The 18,569-nt window shown below is 44.5% G+C and overlaps 1 pseudogene; it reads left to right on the top strand.

The window, feature by feature from the left end:
- The first annotated feature begins 5,041 nt into the window (after positions 1-5,041).
- LOC123369023 overlaps positions 5,042-18,569 on the top strand; it is a 34,929-nt pseudogene continuing 21,401 nt past the window's right edge.

Below are 18,569 nucleotides of genomic sequence, written 5' to 3'. Positions count from 1 at the left end.
TGGGTCAGATCAAAGGTCCATCTAGCTCAATATCCTGTCTTCTGACAGTGGCCAATGCCATGTGCTTCAGAGGGAATGAAGAGAGCAGGTAATCATAAAATGATCCATACCCTCTCGTCCATTCCCAGCTCTTGGCAAACAGAGGCTAGGGACACCATCCCTGCCCATCCTGGCTAATAGCCATTGATGGATCTATCCTCTATGAACTTATCTAAGCGAAGTCTAGCAAAGAAATTCACGAAAGTATAGGATACCAAATGGCCCAGAAGTTGTAGACAAGCCTTTGCAGTGGTTTCTGCTGAATTGTTGAAACAAGGTTTGACATTGTGGTAAATGTCCCTGGGTAAGTACACTGATGGAAGAAGAATGGAATGTGGCCCTGATAAAATCTATACATTCTGTGAGTTTTAGGGCAGACTTTCCCACACTGCGGGAGAGACCCAGAGAATGAAACAGAGCCGGGCCTTGCTGGTTGCTGTCTGCACTTTGAGAAGTGAGCAGACTTTGAGGAGCTGATTATCCAGGCAGGGGAAGACAATTATGTCCGTCTGGTAAAGATAGGTTGCTGTGGTCAACAGAACTTTGGTTAAAGAGAACTTCACCCTTGGGGCAGTGGAGAGGCCAAAGGGTAGGACAGGATATTGGTAGTGGTCCCTGCCTACCACACCATGTGTGAGGAATGATTGGCAACATAAAAATAAGCATCCTGAAGGTCAAGGGAAACAAACCAATCTCCTGGTTCTGAGAGGGAATTACTGTTGCTAGGGTTACCATTCTGAACCGTTCAGAGCAGTCAAAGATGTTTAAAGTCCTGAGGTCCAGAATTGGTCTCCTCCCACTTTTCTTAGGGACCAAGAAGTAACAAGAATAGCACCCTTTTCGGATGAAGTCCAGTAGAATGGGTTCAATCACCCCAGCATTAGGAGGGATTGTACCTCCTGTTTCAAGAGATTCTTGTGAGAAGGGTCCCTGAAGAGGGACAGGGAGGAGGTGGAGGGGGGTGGTAAGAGCTGAATTGGATGGAATAGCCTGTGGAAACCAACTTCAGGAACCATCTGTCTGAGGTGATGAGCTCCCAGGAAGGTAGAAAATGGGAAAGACGATCGTTATACAGGTGAAAGCAGGGTGCTGGTACAACATTACATCTGGAGCAGGTAGTTTGTGATCCTTGACCATGGGGTCAAAATTGACATTTTGAGGCTGTTGATGAGTGTGAGGTTCCTGAAGAGATGGGTCCTTTCTTAGGGAGTCTGGGTTTTCTCCTGATGGCACAGCTGGTAGTGGACCAGAAGAAATCATTGATCCATCTGCAACCTTCTGTATTTTCCATTCCTTTCAGGTGTATAACTGCCCAGAGGTTGTAGTGTCTTGGAGAGAAGTAAACAACTTGGGTCCCTCAAAAGGAAAGTCCTCAACAGTATTTTGTATCTCCCGGTGGGGGATGGGGGTTGGTGTACAGACGCTCTCTGATTTAAACAATTGTTCCATGCTGGAATGCCTTGCGTAAGTCAGAAACGTATAACTGACCATTACGCCAAAAAAAAAAATGAACCCAAACCTCTCCTATTTCTAGCTTACAGAACTTTTTCTGTAACTGCGGATTTGTGTAACTCGGGTCTTGCGTAACCCGGGGAGTGTCTGTACTGCAGCCAGGAGACATGGCCCATGGGCATTTCTGCTGTGGTTTGCAGATTTGCTGTGGTTTGATCAGATTTGCACGTAGGTCTGTCTTTGAAATGCTAGGCCAATCTGTTTCTTTTTTCCTACCTCAGTTGTAAGCATTTCTCAATCTTGCATTTGTATTGGCCCATTTCCTGTTTTGAGGTTTCCACACACTATTTTACTGACATTACTGACTCTTTGGTTTCCTAGAAGAGCAGAAGCTTCAGCTTCAGCTGCCCGGTCTGCGGCACATCTCCATTAATCTTTCCTTGCATTGATTTTTGCTGCTTTGTCTGCATTCTTGTTCCATTTTTCTTTATCCGCTATTTCCTTGGTCTTAGCATTCAGAGTTCCTTTCAGTGCTTTTCAATTTGTGATCCACTATAACCACCAGATCCTTTTCAGTAGTACTGCTACTTAGCCAGTTATTCCTCATTTTGTAGTTGTGCATTTGATTTTTTTTCCCCTTCTGAAATGAAGTAGTTTGGATTTATCTTTATTGAATTTCATCTTGATGAATTCAGACCAATTCTCCAATTTGTCATGATAGTTTCGAATTTTAATCCTGTCCTCCAGTGTGCTGGCAGCCCCACCCAGCTTGGTGTCATCTGCACATTTTATAAGCAGACTCTCCACTCCATTATCCAAGTCATAATGAAAATATTGAACAGTCCTGGACGCACGATTTATTTCTGTGGAACCCCATTAGAATGCCCTTCGCATTTGATAGCCAACCATTGATAACTACTCTTTAAATGCAGTCTTTCAATCAGTTATGCGCCCACCTGTAAATAATTTCATCTGGATCATATTTCTGTAGTTTGCTTATGAGAATGTCACATGAAACTGAGTCAAAAGCCTTACTAAAATCAAGATATATCATGTCTACTGCTTCTTCCCTATTCCCATGACCAGCAATCTGTCAAAGAAGGAAATTAGGTTGGTTTGGCATGATTTCTGCTTGACAAATCCACGCTGGCTATTACTTATAACCCTATTATCTCTCAGGTGCTTACATATTGGTTCTTTAATAATATGTTCCAATATCTTTTCAGGTATTGACATTAGGTGGAATGATCTATAATTCCCTGGGTCATCTTCGTTCCCCTTTTTAAAGATAGGTACAATGTTTCCCTTCTCCTGTCATCTGGGACCTCAACTGTCCTCCATGAGTTCTTGAAGATAATTGCTAATTGTTTCAAGATTGGATCAGCGAGTTTGTTAAGTACATTAGGATGAATTTCATCAGGCCCTGCTGATTTGAATACATCTAACAGATATGAACATCCTTTAACTTGTTCTTTCCCTATTTTGGCTTATGTTCCTTCCTCCTTGTTGTTAATATTAATTGTGTGGAGTATCTGGTCACCATTAACCTTTTTAGTGAAGACTGAAGCAAAATAGGCATTAAACATCTTAGTCTTCTTCACGGCATCAGTTATTAGCTGTCCTTCCCTTCTAAGTAGAGGACCTGCACTTTCCTTCGTCTTTCTCTTGATCTTAATGTATTTATAGAATCACTTCTTCTTGTCTTCTATGTCACTTGCTAGGTGTCACTCATTTTATGCTTTAGCCTTAGATTTTGTCCCTACATGCCTATGCTAGTCTTCTGTACTCCTCCTTATCAATTTGTCCATCTTTCCACTTTTTGTAGGATTCTTTTTTGATTTTCAGGTCATTAATGAGCGCCTGATGGAGCCATATTGGTCTCTACTATTCTACCTCTCTTTCTTTACAATAGGATAATATGCAGTTGTGCCTTTAATAATGTGTCTTTCAGAAACTGACAACTCTCCTGGAAAATATTTTCCCTTAGTCTGTCTCCCCATAAGACCATAACTACCAGTTCTCTGAATTGATTAAAGTCTGCTTTTTTGAAGTCTATTCTCTTTATTCTGCTGCTGTTTCTCTTTCCTTTTCTTATAAACATGAAATCTATCATTTCACCAAAACTGCTTTCCACCTGTAGATTCGCTACCAATTCCGCCCTGTTGGTCAAAACCAAGTCTCAAATGGCTACACACACACACACACGCACACACACAATGGTTACTTTCTCAACTCTCTGAAACAAAAACTTGTCCCCAATACATTCCAAGAAATTACTGGAAATTTTGTGTTTTACCATATTATTTTTCCAACAGATATCTGGGTAATTAAGTCCCCCAATTCTATCAGGCCTTTTGTTTTGGATACTTCTTTATTTATTGTAGAAATGTCTCATCCACCTAGTCTTCCTGATTTGGAAGAAAAACTTGGGAGGCAGTTTATTTTTGTCACTAGGTTCTTCTGTCAGAGCATTGCACTGTATGATAGACATCTTTGGGAATTTGGTTTGGAATCTGACATATATGATACATTGGTTGACAGGTTCCCAGTTGTGAGTGCTTTTTCCACAGAATCTGTCATAATTAGTGCTACTCCCTCTGAGTACATTGTTACTGTGATCTGAATAGATTAGATGTTTCTTCTCTTGCTGGAAGTGCTTCTCTTCAAAACCAGTCAGTCTGCTCTCACTGATGCCCAGGATATAGGACTGAGAAGACGTGTAGGCTCTAAAGTTTGACATTGTTTTATTTTTGAGCGTAGGTATGTAAAAAAAATCTACATTTGTAACATTTGTACAACATTTGTAAGTTGCACTTTAACAATAAAGAGACTGGACTACAGATCTTGAATGAGGTGAATTGAAAAATACTAATTCTTTTATTTTTTACAGTGCAAATATTTGTAATAAAAATAATATAAAGTGAGTACTGTACACTTTGTATTCTGTGTTGTAATTGAAATCAATATATTTGAGAATGTAGAAAAACATCCAAAATATTTATATAAATGGCATTCTACTGTTTAACAGTGAGATTAAAACAATGATTAATCATGACTATTTTTTAATCTAGCGATTAATCACATTTAATTTTAATCATTTCATAGCCTTAATAAATAATAAATTATAACCATCTCAGTTTAAATTCTCTAGTTTCCATTTGAGATTCTTCCTAATATCCCACAGTGAGCGGAGGGAAGTCACTGACTGACGTCCTCGAGTAGTGACTGGGCAACATGTTGTCATAGGAGGGCTGATATAAAAATCAAGAAAGCATTGAAGATCAGCTTTAATTGGAGATGATTCAGTTTCTTTATTGAGGAAATAGCCATCTGCTCAAAGTTTTTCTGTTCCTCTTCCTAGATTTTTTTTTTTTTTTTTTTTTGCATCTGTGTTTGAGCACTGAGAAAACTGAGAGAAACAAATCAAAGAACTCCAACAGATCTAACCTGTAGCTTTCTGGCTAATAGTAAGTTCATCATTCTCTGCATTTTGCCTTGGAATGGGATCATTTTAATCTTCAGAAGTAGTTTTGCTTTCTGATACCTGGTGATGGAAAACCGAAGCAGAATCAGTGACCTGCTCGTGCATGCCCTTGACAACCTTCCTCAGGAAGACTTCAAAAGATTTAAAGACAAACTATCACATTCTGGCTTTAAGGGAAAAGGTACCATCCCCCTAGGTCGGCTGGAGAATGCTGACAGGATAGATACTAAGGCCTTGTCTACACTACAAGACTATTTCGAATCAACTTAGTTCGAATTTGTGGATTCGACCTTATGAAGTCGAATTTGTGTATCCATACTAAATACACTAATTCGAATTTCTGAGTCCACATTCACGGGGCCAGCGTCGACTTTGGAAGCGGTGCACTGTGGGAAGCTATCCCACAGTTCCCGCACTCCCCGCTGCCCATTGGAATGCTGGGTAGATCCCCCAATGCCTGCTGGGGGAAAAAATGTGTCGAGGGTGGTTTTGGGTAACTGTCGTCATTGAACCGTCAATCACGCCCTCACTCCCTCCCTCCCTGAAAGCGCCTGCGGGCAATCTGTTCGTGCAATTTTCTGGTCAGTGACAGCGTGGACGCCACAGCACTGCAAGCATGGAGCCCGCTGCGATCCTCGCCGTTTTCTCCTCCTCGCACTTTATCGTCCACCTCTTCCACATTCAGCTGCTGAGAAATTGGGCTACTTTTCAATGGTTCTGCAAGCACTGGGGGACCATAGGGGACGTTTTACCAACATGAACGTCGGATGGCCGGGCAAGGTTCCTGATGCGTGTGTTCTCAGGAACTGTGGGCTGCTCAGACGCCTGCTGGAAGGTAGTTTCTTCCCGTACCACGAAATAACTGTTGTGGATGTGCATTTGCCTATAGTGATCCTCGGTGACCCAGCCTGCCCGCTAATACACTTGCTCATGAAGCCCTATACAGGCGCCTGGGACAGCGACAAGGAACTCTTCAAATACCAGCGAGCAGCGTGAACTGTGACTGTTCAGTTTCTTTACAGAGAAGCTGAACCTGCCCCTGTTTCTTTACCCAGTTACTGTTGACTCTCCTCTTCGGTTAAATACCCCGTTCTCCCCGTTTCCCCCACTTCCAAGACACGTGTAAAAATAAAATACATGTCACACTGTTACTGAGGAGAGGTTTCTTTATTCATGACTTTTCGTTAAAGGGTTGAAATTGGAACGCAGACTGTGGTGGGTAGGGTGTGCGCTGATGTAAAGACCGCCTCTAAACTCAAGGAATGACAGGCTCCTGCTCCTACAGCGGTCCGCATTGCCGGACTGCTTGTTTCAACGGAGCCTGCCATCCCTCCTTTTTGGGATTCTGTGTGCGGGGGGCTATGTGGCCTTGTGGCGGAGGAGGACAGATACAGATTCCTCTGCTGCGTGACTCAGCGGTCCAGGACAAGGACCGCTGTATAAGATCTGTAACCGCCCTCCCCCGCTAAAAAGTCACATCCCCACCGCCCACACAGAACCTGGAAACCACCTCCAATACCGACCACGGTGCCTACTGACTGCACTGTGTGTGTGACCCGCTGCTGATCCGGCCCCCGTGTCTGTACCCTGGGAAAGGTGCCTGTCCTATGCAATTAGCAACGCACTTCCCCACGCACCCCATTCAAACACAGTCTTCAGTGAAAAAACATGACGGAAACAGTACTTAACAGCAAAGTATTTTTATTACTTAAGTACACAGTTATGGGATGGGACTGGGATTGGGACTTGTTTGAGTCCGGAAGGGAAGGACTTATGCAAACGTAGGGTATGAGAGCTTTTGGTTACTTGAGCACTCTGCTGGGGTGCAGTGACAGTATTCACGGCCCAGGGCGGGCATCCTCCTGGTTATTTAGGGTGAGGGGGGTATGTGACTTTGTGGCGGGGGAGGGCAGTTGCAGAGATACTGCCGGGGGCTCTGTCCTGCAGCGGTCCTGCAGAACATACACAAGTCGCCGGAGCGTGTCCGTTTGCTCCCTCACTAGTACAAGCATTGCTTGAGTCGCCTGCTTGTGTTCCTCACGCCACCTCTCCTTCCATTCGCTGTGTGAGCGCTGGTACAGAGAGACTTTCTCCCTCCACTGCCTCTGCTGGTCCACCTCGGCTAGGTAGCAGACCACACATTCATCGAAAATCGTGTCCCTTGTCTTTTTCTTTCGCCGCCTAATCTTCGCCAGCCTCTGCGAGGGGGATGCTGTGGAAGGTCTGGAGACAGTGGAAGCTGTGAGATGGGAAACAGTTAGTTAATTCCTTGCAATGATACTTTTTTGTGAACAATTAACTGAGTCTAGGCTGTCTCTGTGAATTTTTTGTTGAGACCCCTGTGCCTGCTGTTGCACAAATCATTTGCGCGGTGGATTCTGGGTAAATGTCGGCAGTCATTCCTTCCTCCGGGAAAGCAACGGCAGACAATCATTTCGAGCACGTTTTCCATGAAATGCCCTGGCACACGCCATAGCGTGGCAACAATGGACCCTATTTTGCCTTTTGTGTATGTCACCGTATGTGTACTAGATGCCGCTGACAGAGGCGGACCAGCAGCGCTACACAGCAGCATGCTTTTGCTTTTGCATGACAGCAGCGATGGTTACCAGGCATACTGCACCGTCTACCATACCATGAACTGGTAAGAAGACGGTAATAAGATGGTCATGGTTACCTGTCCTTTTGCACTGCGCCATTTGGTGCTGTCATAAGTGCCCCTGGCCGATCAGCCAGGGGCGCAAAAGCAAAATTTGGGAATGACTCCCCGAGTCAATCCCTCCTTTTTGGGTATCTAAAAATAGAATCAGTCCTGCCTAGAATATGGGCAACTGTACTAGAGAACCACTGTATCATAGAACCAGAGAGCACAGCTGCTCTCTGGCCAATCATGCATAAATTTTGAGCTGAATGCTATTCACAGGGTGTGCTCCTGAAACAACCCCAGCTGTTCATTCCGTTCTTCCCCCAGCCTTCCTGGGTTCCAATACCATTGTCCCCCCACTTGTGTGATGAAGTAATGTAGAATGCATGAATAAGACACAGGTAGTCGTTTGTGAGAAATGAGTTGAAGGAAGCCTCCAGCTGCAATGATAGTCCAGAGATGACATTAAGGGGTGTGGAGGAGGGAGCCAATCATCCCTCTGCTAGTCCAGGGGCAATTGAATCTTTTCTTTACAATGAAGGGTGGGGGCTGATGGAGCTCAGCCCCCTGTTGCAATGATGAGGACGGTTACCAGCCATACTGCACCATCTACCATGAAAAATTAGGACCAGGCGACCTTGATCGACCTGTCCCAAGCAAGTTGGTATGGGTTACCAGTCCTTTTGCACTGCCCCATGTGCCAATAGGCTGATGATGAGGACGGGTAGCAGTCCTATTGTACCATCAGCCACCCATGGCGGGGTGGGAGGAAGGATGTTGTTGTTGAGTGCTGCAGCAGCGCGTCTATCTGCAGCATTCAGTACAGATACGGTGACATGTAAAAGAGTCAACAGAGGATTGTTTTCCCTTTAACTTCTGGGGGTCGGGGGGGGTGCGTAAATTGCCGAGCTATGCCCCGACCCACCGCGGACACTGTGTTTGACCCTAGAAGCATTTGGAGATCAGCCAAGAATGCAAATGCTTTTCGGAGACAGCAGGAACTGTGGGATACCTTGCGTCCTCATTCCCCCCTCCCTCCATGAGCGTCCATTTGATTCTTTGGCTTTCCGTTACGCTCGTCACGCAGCTGCGTGCTGAGTCTGTGCTATGCCGTCTGTCCGTTTATTTATTAAAAATACTTTGGACCAGGCGTAACGTAACAGTTCTTCCCCTACTTAGATGCAGAAGTCTCCGAACGAGATCACCCTGAGGACGGTCACTGAAGGAGATAGAGAGCGCATGCTGTGTGAAATCTAGCACGAACCACGGACCTATGCAGCCGTGCTCTGGGAGGCAGTGCTCCCTGAATACCGCATGAAAGCCTCGCGCGGAAAAGTGTGCTATCATGGAGCACCCAATAAGGCAGCTCTCCCCAGGAACCTCCTGCTGATGCTTATCGATTAACGGTAGGAGAGCTTCGTGGAGATCTCCCAGGAGGATTTCTGTTTTATCACCATATATACAGAGACCTCCTTTTCACACACTTCAGATTCCTGTTATATTAAGAATAAAAGTTAACATGGTTAAAGCACTTACCGACTGCTCCTACCCCTGATTCAGGATCCGGGTTCATGGCCGGGGAGGGTTGGTAGGGGATCTCCGTGACGGTCATGAAGAGATCCTGGCTGTCGGGGACACCAGCGTTGTAAGCGCTGTCGCCTGCCTCGTCCTCCACAAACCCTTCCTCATCTTCCCCGTCCGTGAACATCGTCGAGGAACTGTCTGTCGACACTGTCCCATCATCAGAGTCCATGGTCACTGGTGGGGCAGTGGTGGCAGGCTCCGTAGCATCCGTTGGCCGCTTTGATTTTTTGGTAGGCTTGTCTGGGGTCCTTGATTTTCACGCGGCACTGCGTTGCATGACGGCTGTATCCTCTGTCTGGATCATGGCTTTGGAGACCTTCTCGTAGGTCTTTGCATTCCGTTTGTTGGAGCGCAGCTCCGAAAGCACAGACTACTCGCCCCCCACACCGATCAGATCGAAGAGTTCCCGGTCAGTCTATGCTGTGTCCCTCTTTCTATTCAGAGATTACATGAACTCCTCTGCTGGAGAGCTCTGCATTGCTGCCAGTGCTGCTGAGCTCGCCCCGATGTCCAACCACAAAATGAGATTCTAACTGTCCAGAAAGGAAAAGGAATTCAAATTTTCCCGGGTCGTTTCCTGTGTGGCTGGTCAGAGCATCGAAGCTCGGACTGCTGTCCAGAGCGTCAACAGAGTGGTGCACTGTGGGATAGCTCCCGGAGCTACTAAGTTCGATTTCCATCCACACCTAGCCTAATTCGAGCTAGCCATGTCGAATTTAGCGTTACTCCACCTGCCGGGGTGGAGTACCAAATTCGAACTAACGAGCCCTCTAGTTCGAATTAAATGGCTTCCTGGTGTGGACGGTTGAGCGGTTAGTTCGAATTAACGCTGCTAAATTCGATTTAAAGTCCTAGTGTAGACCAGGCCTAAGAACATATTGATGGCATTCTATGGTGGAGATGCTGCAGTAGATGTGACCATAGAAATTTTCACTCAGATCAATGTCAGAGAAGCTGCTGCTAACCTCAGAGAAGACAGAGAGAAAGGTAAGAAATCTAAAATTACTGTAAAACTGGGAGTCTTGCCTAGGGCAGCAGCAACCGGAGCAGAAGGAGAAACAGGCTGATGACAGGAATGACAAATTCTAAATCCCAGCAGGAAGCCAGGGGGACTTAAAGCAGAGATGCCTACAGCAGACCAGATTCTCTCACCTGCTCCACTCCCTTTTCATGACTCAGCTGGCACAAGGGGAGCATAGACAGCCTGTAATTCTCCATCTGAGTAAATCCCCAGTACTGGGGAGTCCTCAGTGGGTGTAGAGCCAACATAGCGATGCGGAGGGAGTGTCGCAGCCAGAGAGAGGTGGGGAGGAGGAGTAATTGCAGTGCATCTCCAGCTGGGGGACTGTTCCTTAGGGACCTTGGTAGCTGGTGCAAGTTAGAACAGCCCCCAGTCTGCTGTAACCTGTGCTGCAGCTGGGACATAGAACTGAGGCTCTGTAATTGGAAACTAATCACAGCAGAGAATCTGTCCCAGTATATTATCACCAAGGCTACGTTTATGTCCCAGAGGTAATGGAAGTCGCAGAATTCATGGCTTCCAGAGACCTCAGTGACATTCTCTGCTTCAGCTCCAGGGGTTGCGGGACTCTGGACCTGGCAGCCAGCGGGGTCCTGGCAAGGTTCCAGGGACAGGTGACAGCAGCGACAGGGGGCCCTCTGCAAGGTTCCAGTGACAGGTGACAGACTCCTGAGGGGGCCCTCCTCGGGGTTCCAGCAACAAGTGATGCATGGGGGAAAGTGGGAGGAGGATGCTTCAGGTAAGCAGCTGGGAGTATCCCATTTTCTCTTTCTCTTCCAGCTGCCACAGGCCAGGGAGGGGAACCCTCACAGCTCCCAGCCACCACATCTGGGAAACCAAGGAGGTTCACGGTCACGGCTTCCATGAATTTTTGTTTATTGCCCATGAACTTTCCATGACTTTTACTAAAAATAACCATGAAAAAATAACCATGAAAAAATCTTAGCCTTAATTATCACCAAACAGCTGACTGGCTCCATGAGACCTTTCTGGGGTTCCAGGCAGGAACTTTATCTTCAAGGCTATTTTTCATTACAAATAAACAAAACAAAACAAATTCAGTGCAATACAAACAGCCAGATAGCCAGCAAATCTGGACAGCTGCAGTTCCAAAGGCGCTTGGCTGCTTTGCAATGTTCCACAAGAGTGCAGTGCCAATGGGGATCCACTCTTTAGTGGAGCAGTGTTAGATTCCATGTGCTCTGTGATGGAGCTAAACTCAACCCTGTTACAGTCATTCCTGTTCCTCTCACCCACGGTGCCAGTGGAGCTCAGCTGGGCTGGTTCTTCCCGGGGTCCCTAGTATGGAAGCTCTGGGGCTGGCAGTGGGGCTCTCCCTAGAGGCCTTTGGAATTCACTGACCTGGACAGTTCCCCAGGGGGAGAGTTTAGTAGCCTCCAGAGCACAATGCAGGGGGGCAGTTACTTGGTGTAGACAGTGAGCTCCGTCAGGCAGGCACGTCCTTGTGCAGCGACTTGGCAATCTCTCAGATACTTTCTATTTCAATCTTTTAATCTCAAAATCTGATGATGATGGAAAACAACATCCCCCATGGTGAGCTAGAGAAAGCCAATGTGTTAGATGTTGTGCCTCGCATGTTAGACTACTGTGGGGAAGATGTGATGGATGTAACCCCCGAAATCATCAATCAGATCAACCTGCGACATTCTGCTGCTAAAGTCATGGAGGAAACAAAGTTGGGTAAACAGTCTAAAGCTGCTGCGACTCCTGGGAAACACTTATTCAATATTCCCCCTCCCACCAAACCCCTAAAAAGATACAGCAGAAATGGGAACAGCTGTAGTCGGTTAATAATATCAAGTAGGTTCCAAGACACAAGGGAAAGCCAGTGGGAGCCAGAGTGATTCAAAGCAGGGATGCAGGATTTTCCTAGTGAGCATGTGAAATTGGATGTTCCAACATGAGAGGGAACACACAAGTTGCTATATGGATACTGTACAGGCAGGCGACGTCAGAAGAAAGCTGTGATAAATGGCCTGGCATTCCTGTTCCCTTTTCAGATTGGATCTTAGTGGAGTAACTGAGGGTGAGAAATGGGGCTAGAGCAAGCGATTTGGGGGAACTGTCAGTATAGGCCCAGACTCTTCTGCGTTCTACTCCTTTGCCCTGGTTTGATGGCACAAGGAATGTAGCAGAAAACCGCCTCAGCCGGGGCTTCCCTGTGCATGGGGAATCCTCGGCTAGCAGAGAACTGGCCCAGGTGGCGCCTGTGCCACCATCTCATGCAGTCCCTAGCACAGCAGGCGTGGAACGAGCACTATTGTGCTCCAGCAATTCTTGCAGGTGCACTGGCCCCTTAGGATCACATCTGGTTGGTGTAACTGAGAACAACCCTCAAACTCAGATCCTTTTAGAACTAGCCCCAGCCCCAGAATCAGGGAGATGCAATCTTGGTGGGGAGGGAAGGGAAAGGAGACAACCATACCCTGCTGTGGCTGCAGATATGGCACACAGCAGAACATCTGGCCCCTAAAGAGAGCTTTTGGGTCTTCTTGGTTTTGTTAGTTGAAGTTTCTAAACCTTTTCCCTGTGATTACAGCCTTTAAACCTGAAACCGATCACTGGGGTTGAAAGGATCAAGCAGCTGTCTGCACTTCTGTAGCAGGAGGCTGAAGGGACCTAAAAGTACACCCAAGGGTCTTTACAGACAAACTTACATAGATCTATATGAGATGTACCTAAGGGTTAACCCTTCCCAGAGCCCGGAGATCAGCTCTGTGTGTGCTGGTGCAATCGTGGTGGGCATGGGATCCATAGAGAGGGGGAGGTGAGCTAGGGCAGAAAGCTGAGGACTAGGACTAAAACCAGAGCAAAGCCAAGGAGGAGGGGGGGGGACATTGGACATGTCACTAAGTCGCCTGGGGCTGTATGGGCTGTTTATCAGAGCTCCGTCCATGCAGGTGGAAAACTGGGACAATGTGGCTCCATTGGAGCTGTGCTGTCAGGGAATAGAGGGAGCAGGACAGGGTCAGAGGGCAAAGGGAAATTTGGCACGTCTCAGAGATTTTTGCAACATCGTCATTGAGCCTCCCTGGGCTAGAGTGACTCCTCTTGAATAGTACTATAGGAGTTGAGGGATGCAATAGCTCAGTGGCTTGAGTGTTTACCTGCTAAATGCAGAGTTATGAGTTCAATTCTTAAAGGGTCCACTTAGGGATCTGGGGCAAAATCAGTACTTGGTTCTACTAGTGAAAGCAGGGGGTTAAACACAATGACCTTTCAGGGTTCCTTCTAGTTCTATGAGAGAAGTATATCTTCTTTTAAAAAAAAATCATTGCAATGGCAGCAGCAGCCAGTAACTCTGATTTTGCTGGAAGAGAGAAACAGCTAAGGGACAAATCTTAACTATTTTTACATTTCAGAAACTTTGGCATTTTACATAATTTTCACAAGAAAAATATTGAAAAAACATAATAAATAAATTTGGTGACACCCTATTTCAAGTTCTAATTTTTTGTGAATTCTTGGATCAGAGAAATGTTTTGGAAAGACCAGTGCAAATGCTTTCAGGCGCAGGAAACTTTTGTAAGCCTTGCTTGTGGCCTGTAATGATCAAAGAGACATTCAGTCCCTTATTTCAGCACCTACAATCTCCATGAGCTCCCTGGCATGCATGGGAAGTGTGACCAACAAGGTACAGCATATAGTCAACAGAAAATTGGGTTTTTGTCGAAACAATTTTTTTCGGGGGGGGCAGGGAGGAGGGGCTCAGAAGGGGATTGTCGGCTTTCCATGGGGAAAAGAAACAAAAACTTTTCTCATGAAAACAGAAACATTTTGATTCTGAAATGCTCCTGGAGTGCAGTGTAGGAGTCTCAGGTACCTCATGACCCCTTTCTTTTGTTTGGGCCAGGCTCCCTCTCTTGACTACATCTCCCACAATGCAACATGGTGGATCAGCAAGCGAGAAAACTGTGGTGCATCATGGAAGAAGAAGTCAAACTGGGAAGCTTGACCCATAAAGGAGAAGGGGAGCATAAGGCAGCCAAACTACAATTCCAATATGGCATCACAGCAACATTTTTTACTTAAAAAACCTTCGAAAGTCAAAATGTTTTGGCTGAAAATAAAGATTTTGTTTGTTTGTTTGTTGTTGTTGTTGTTTTTGTGTTTTATTTTCTTTTGGCCAAAAACTTAAAATTTTCTATAGTGGGGAAAAACATTTCTAACCAGCTCTAATATACTCCCATGTGTGCTGCTCCTGCTCAGCAGTCAGATGTGGAGTAGAACAGGGTCAGGGCTCTACCTCCTCTCTGCTTTTCATTGACCTTTTGGGGTGCTGGTTCTCCCATGGATGCAGTCCCTCTGCTCCCCTGAGAGTAAGTACTACAATTATCCCTGGGTTTTGTGAGGGAATTAGGACCATGCCTTCTCCCTCCACATCTGCATAAACACCAGGTACAATCTAGCCCTATTATAGAAATAGTATTAGTGACACTATAGTTTTGGAAGAGGTGGCAATTGCATAATAAAACCCTGGGTAGGATTTTATAACTTGTGCATGTAAACCAGCAGGTCAGATTGGCCGTGATTTTGCGGGTTTTTTCCAGCTCCCTGTGCAGTGTGTGGGTGTGGTTAACTTGCCAGGATTATCTGGGTGTATCTCACTTAATCAATTCCCTGCCATTGCATGGGCTTCAGACACTGGTGCACCTCAATCTCTCCTATTCTCTGCCTCTGGTACATAATAGTCTAGTCTCTTCTGGGCCTTAAACGCTATGGTATTATTAGAATTAATCTCTCTTGTTAGTTTTTTCAAAGGAAAAGGAGAAAAAAGCAAAAGTTGAAGAAACAAGAGGGAACAACAGACACTGGGACCTGGGACCATGTGCAGAGATACGTCATACCAAGGAGCAGGGAGATGATCATCCCTCTCTGAAAGGCTGTGGTAAGACTGCATTTAGAATACCACATCCACTTCTTAGTCCAATTATGCCAAAAAGATGCATCTCAAATGAAGGGAACTCAGAGAACAACAGTAAATATAATTAAAGGACTGTACTATTGACCTATGAAGAAAGAACAAACACATGAAACTGTTATGGCCAAACTATTATAAAGTCACAAATCCCACACTGACACAGGCAGGGCTGCTTCCTATGAAGAAGTCATTTACTGTGCACGTATTGGGTCAATTTACACTGTATTAGGAATTATGTCTGATGACCATTTGTAGAAATGGTTCACACATGAATATTGCTAAATCATGTAATGCATTTTGGTTGGTCTGTGTGCTCGTACTCAGGCTAGAACATGTTTTTTGTTGTTTTTAAAATGTGCGCCTATGGTTTGGCCCTATGCACACAGCCTGTAGACTGGTGTAGTGGTGCCCATGGTTCGAAACATTTTAAAGTCTGTCTTTCTAACACATCTAACATAGTGTAGACAGGGTCTTCATAAGCAAGTCAGCTGTCCACTGAAACACTGGCACTCCACCTCCCACACTGCACTGCACAGGACTAGAGATGGGCCCAGACTCATCATCGGTGTCCAGTCCTATCCTCCAGTTGTTGGAGTGGCAGTAGCAGGGAATGGGGATGGAGGGTGAAGCAGAGACGAGCATCTTGAGGTGAGAAAAACAGAATGGGATTAAAAGAGCTAGCAACAGGAGAGGAGAGAAAATACAACCAGGGAGCAAGAAGAGAAGTAGTTAAAAATGAGAAAAAAGAAGACTCACAGTACCTGGGGCAGCGGGGAAAGGGGGGAAATAAAGAAATAAGACAGAAATTAGAAGAAAAAATCAGAAGAAAGAGAAAAGGAATGAGTCAAATTATCCTTATTCAGAAAAGCAATTGAGCAAATTCTTAACTTTAAGCACATGCTCAGATTTCATTTATTGTAATGGAACTTCAGTTTGCGCATAAGGGCTTTGCTAAATCAGAATCAAGGTGAGAGATGATCAAGGACAAAATAATTAAACTATAAAAGACAAGAGACTATTTTTACATGACATTTTGCTAGAATTGTACAAGTCACATGATGGTGGGAATGCTGGCCGAAAGAGGGGGAGAACAGAGAGAGTAGAATGCCACCAATATTTTGATCTGTCCAACTTGAGGATATAACCAAAGAGTGGCAGTTCACATGACCTTTGTTTGAATACCTGTACTCAGTATGTCTAATGCTTCATGCCATTGTCATTGAATTAGATTACCGGAAGAAGTATAGAGAACATATACAAGGAGAATACCAAATAATAGAAGATAGGAATTCTCGCCTGGGTGAATGTGTGAGTCTAGACAAAAGATATACAAAACTGCTTATTGTAAAGGAACATCAGGGACGGGAGGAGAAAGAACATTAAATAATCACCAAAGGAAAGAGACATGCACAGTTGATGGCTCAACAAACCAATCTCACTAAGATTAGTGCTTTATTTGATCCTGGTAGAAATCAACAAATCACAAGAACTGTTGTGCTGCAGGGAACAGCTGGAATTGGGAAAACAACGACAGCAAAAAAGATTATGTTGGACTGGGCAGCTGGAAAACTCTATCAGAAAAAGTTTGATTATGTTTTCTTTATAAATTGCAGAAAAATAAATCTTGTTACTGCACAGAAAAGTGCTGCTGATTTGGTTTTAGACAATTGTCCTAATGGAAAAGGACCAATTAAAGAAATCTTTGAGAAGCCAGAAAAACTCCTGTTCATAATAGATGGTTTTGATGAATTGAATTCCTTGCTAGATATTGATGAAGTTAGTCTGTGTACTGACCCATTTGAGAAGAAGCCAATGAAAACTGTACTGTGCAGCTTATTGAGAAAGAAAGTTCTACAAAAATCCTTCTTACTGATCACTACAAGACCAACTGCTCTGGAGAAATTAAAGCAGAATTTGAAATTTCCATGTTATGCAGAGATAATGGGATTTTCTGGAGAAGAGAGGAAAGAATATTTTCATAAATTCTTTGGTGATGAAAATAAAGCAACACAAGCTTTTAATTTTGTCAAAGAAAATGAAATGCTCTTCACCATGTGCTTTGTCCCCATTGTGTGTTGGATCGTCTGCACGGCTATGAAGCAACAGATGGAAAAAAAGGAAGATCTTGCACAAACTTCAAAAACAACCACCTCAGTATATTTGCTCTTTCTGTCCACTCTGCTAACTGATCATTTCACTGACTCAATACATATGCAACCATCTAAAACTACCCTGTGGAAGCTTTGCTCATTGGCTGCGGATGGAATTTTAGAACGGAAAATCCTGTTTGAAGAAGATGACCTGAAGAAGCACAATTTATCCTTGTCTAACATTCAGAATCTCTTTCTGGGTAAAAATGTTTTTCAAAAAGACACAGAATGTGAAGGTGTCTACAGCTTCATTCACTTGAGTTTCCAAGAGTTTTTTGCAGCTCTGTTCTATGTGCTAGAGAAAGATGAAGAGACAGAGAAAAAATCATCGATTTCTAAGAAAGATTTAAACCACTTGTTAAAAATGTATGGACCATCTAAAAATAATTATTTGATGTTAACAGTACGTTTCTTGTTTGGTCTCTTAAATAAAGGGAGACTAAATGATATGGAGAAAAAGTTACACTGTAAAACATCATCTGCAGTAAAGCTGGAATTATTGAAGTGGTTTGAAGCAGAAGCTAAAAAAAATCTCCTCTCTGCCCTATAAGGACTCTGAGGAACTGCATGACCAGCTTGAGTTGTTTCACTGTTTGTATGAAAGTCGGGAAGAAGAGTTTGTGAAACGCGCCATGGCTAATTTCCAAGAAATTAGACTGGAACGCATCAGGCTTACAACAGCAGATGAAATTCCTCTTTCATTCTGTGTAAAGAACTGTTGTAGTAATCAGTCACTTTACCTATGTAAATGTATGCTTGGGATTGGAGAACGAGAAGAAGGATGGATAGCAAAGCTACGGAAATGGTTATTTCCTCTGTAAGTATCAAGTTTATTTAATAGAAATCCATAAATCCTTAGAGTGGCATCTTGTGATGTCACCATTATACTGCCTTTTTTCATAGCTTTATAAGATATTTGCAGATTTGTCCTCATCTTTCCCAGTAAAATGAGGTTACACTGTCCCTCCAGACCTGGTAGGGTCGAGGTAGCTGGGTCAGAAAACCTCATGATTTCAGGGAAGGCAGGAGTAGGGAAGTGAGGGTTAACCAGAAAGATCCAGAAACAGCTGGAACAAATGATCTTCCTGGGAAACTAGCTTGTATAAGATAGAAGGATGAGGAAGCAAGCTGCTATGGGCTGGGAGTGGTTGCATAGCTAAATATTATCTCAATTTCAGAAAATCAACTTCCTTTTGAAGAGAGATTTCAAAGGCCATTGCTAGTTTGCTTTATTGAATTTAAAAGTCTATTTG

This window comes from Mauremys mutica, chromosome 4, assembly GCF_020497125.1.
Source record: "Mauremys mutica isolate MM-2020 ecotype Southern chromosome 4, ASM2049712v1, whole genome shotgun sequence".
Lineage (NCBI taxonomy): Eukaryota > Metazoa > Chordata > Testudines > Geoemydidae > Mauremys > Mauremys mutica.
Note: the sequence above shows the minus strand (reverse complement) of the source record. Positions and strands in the feature narration are given on the sequence as shown.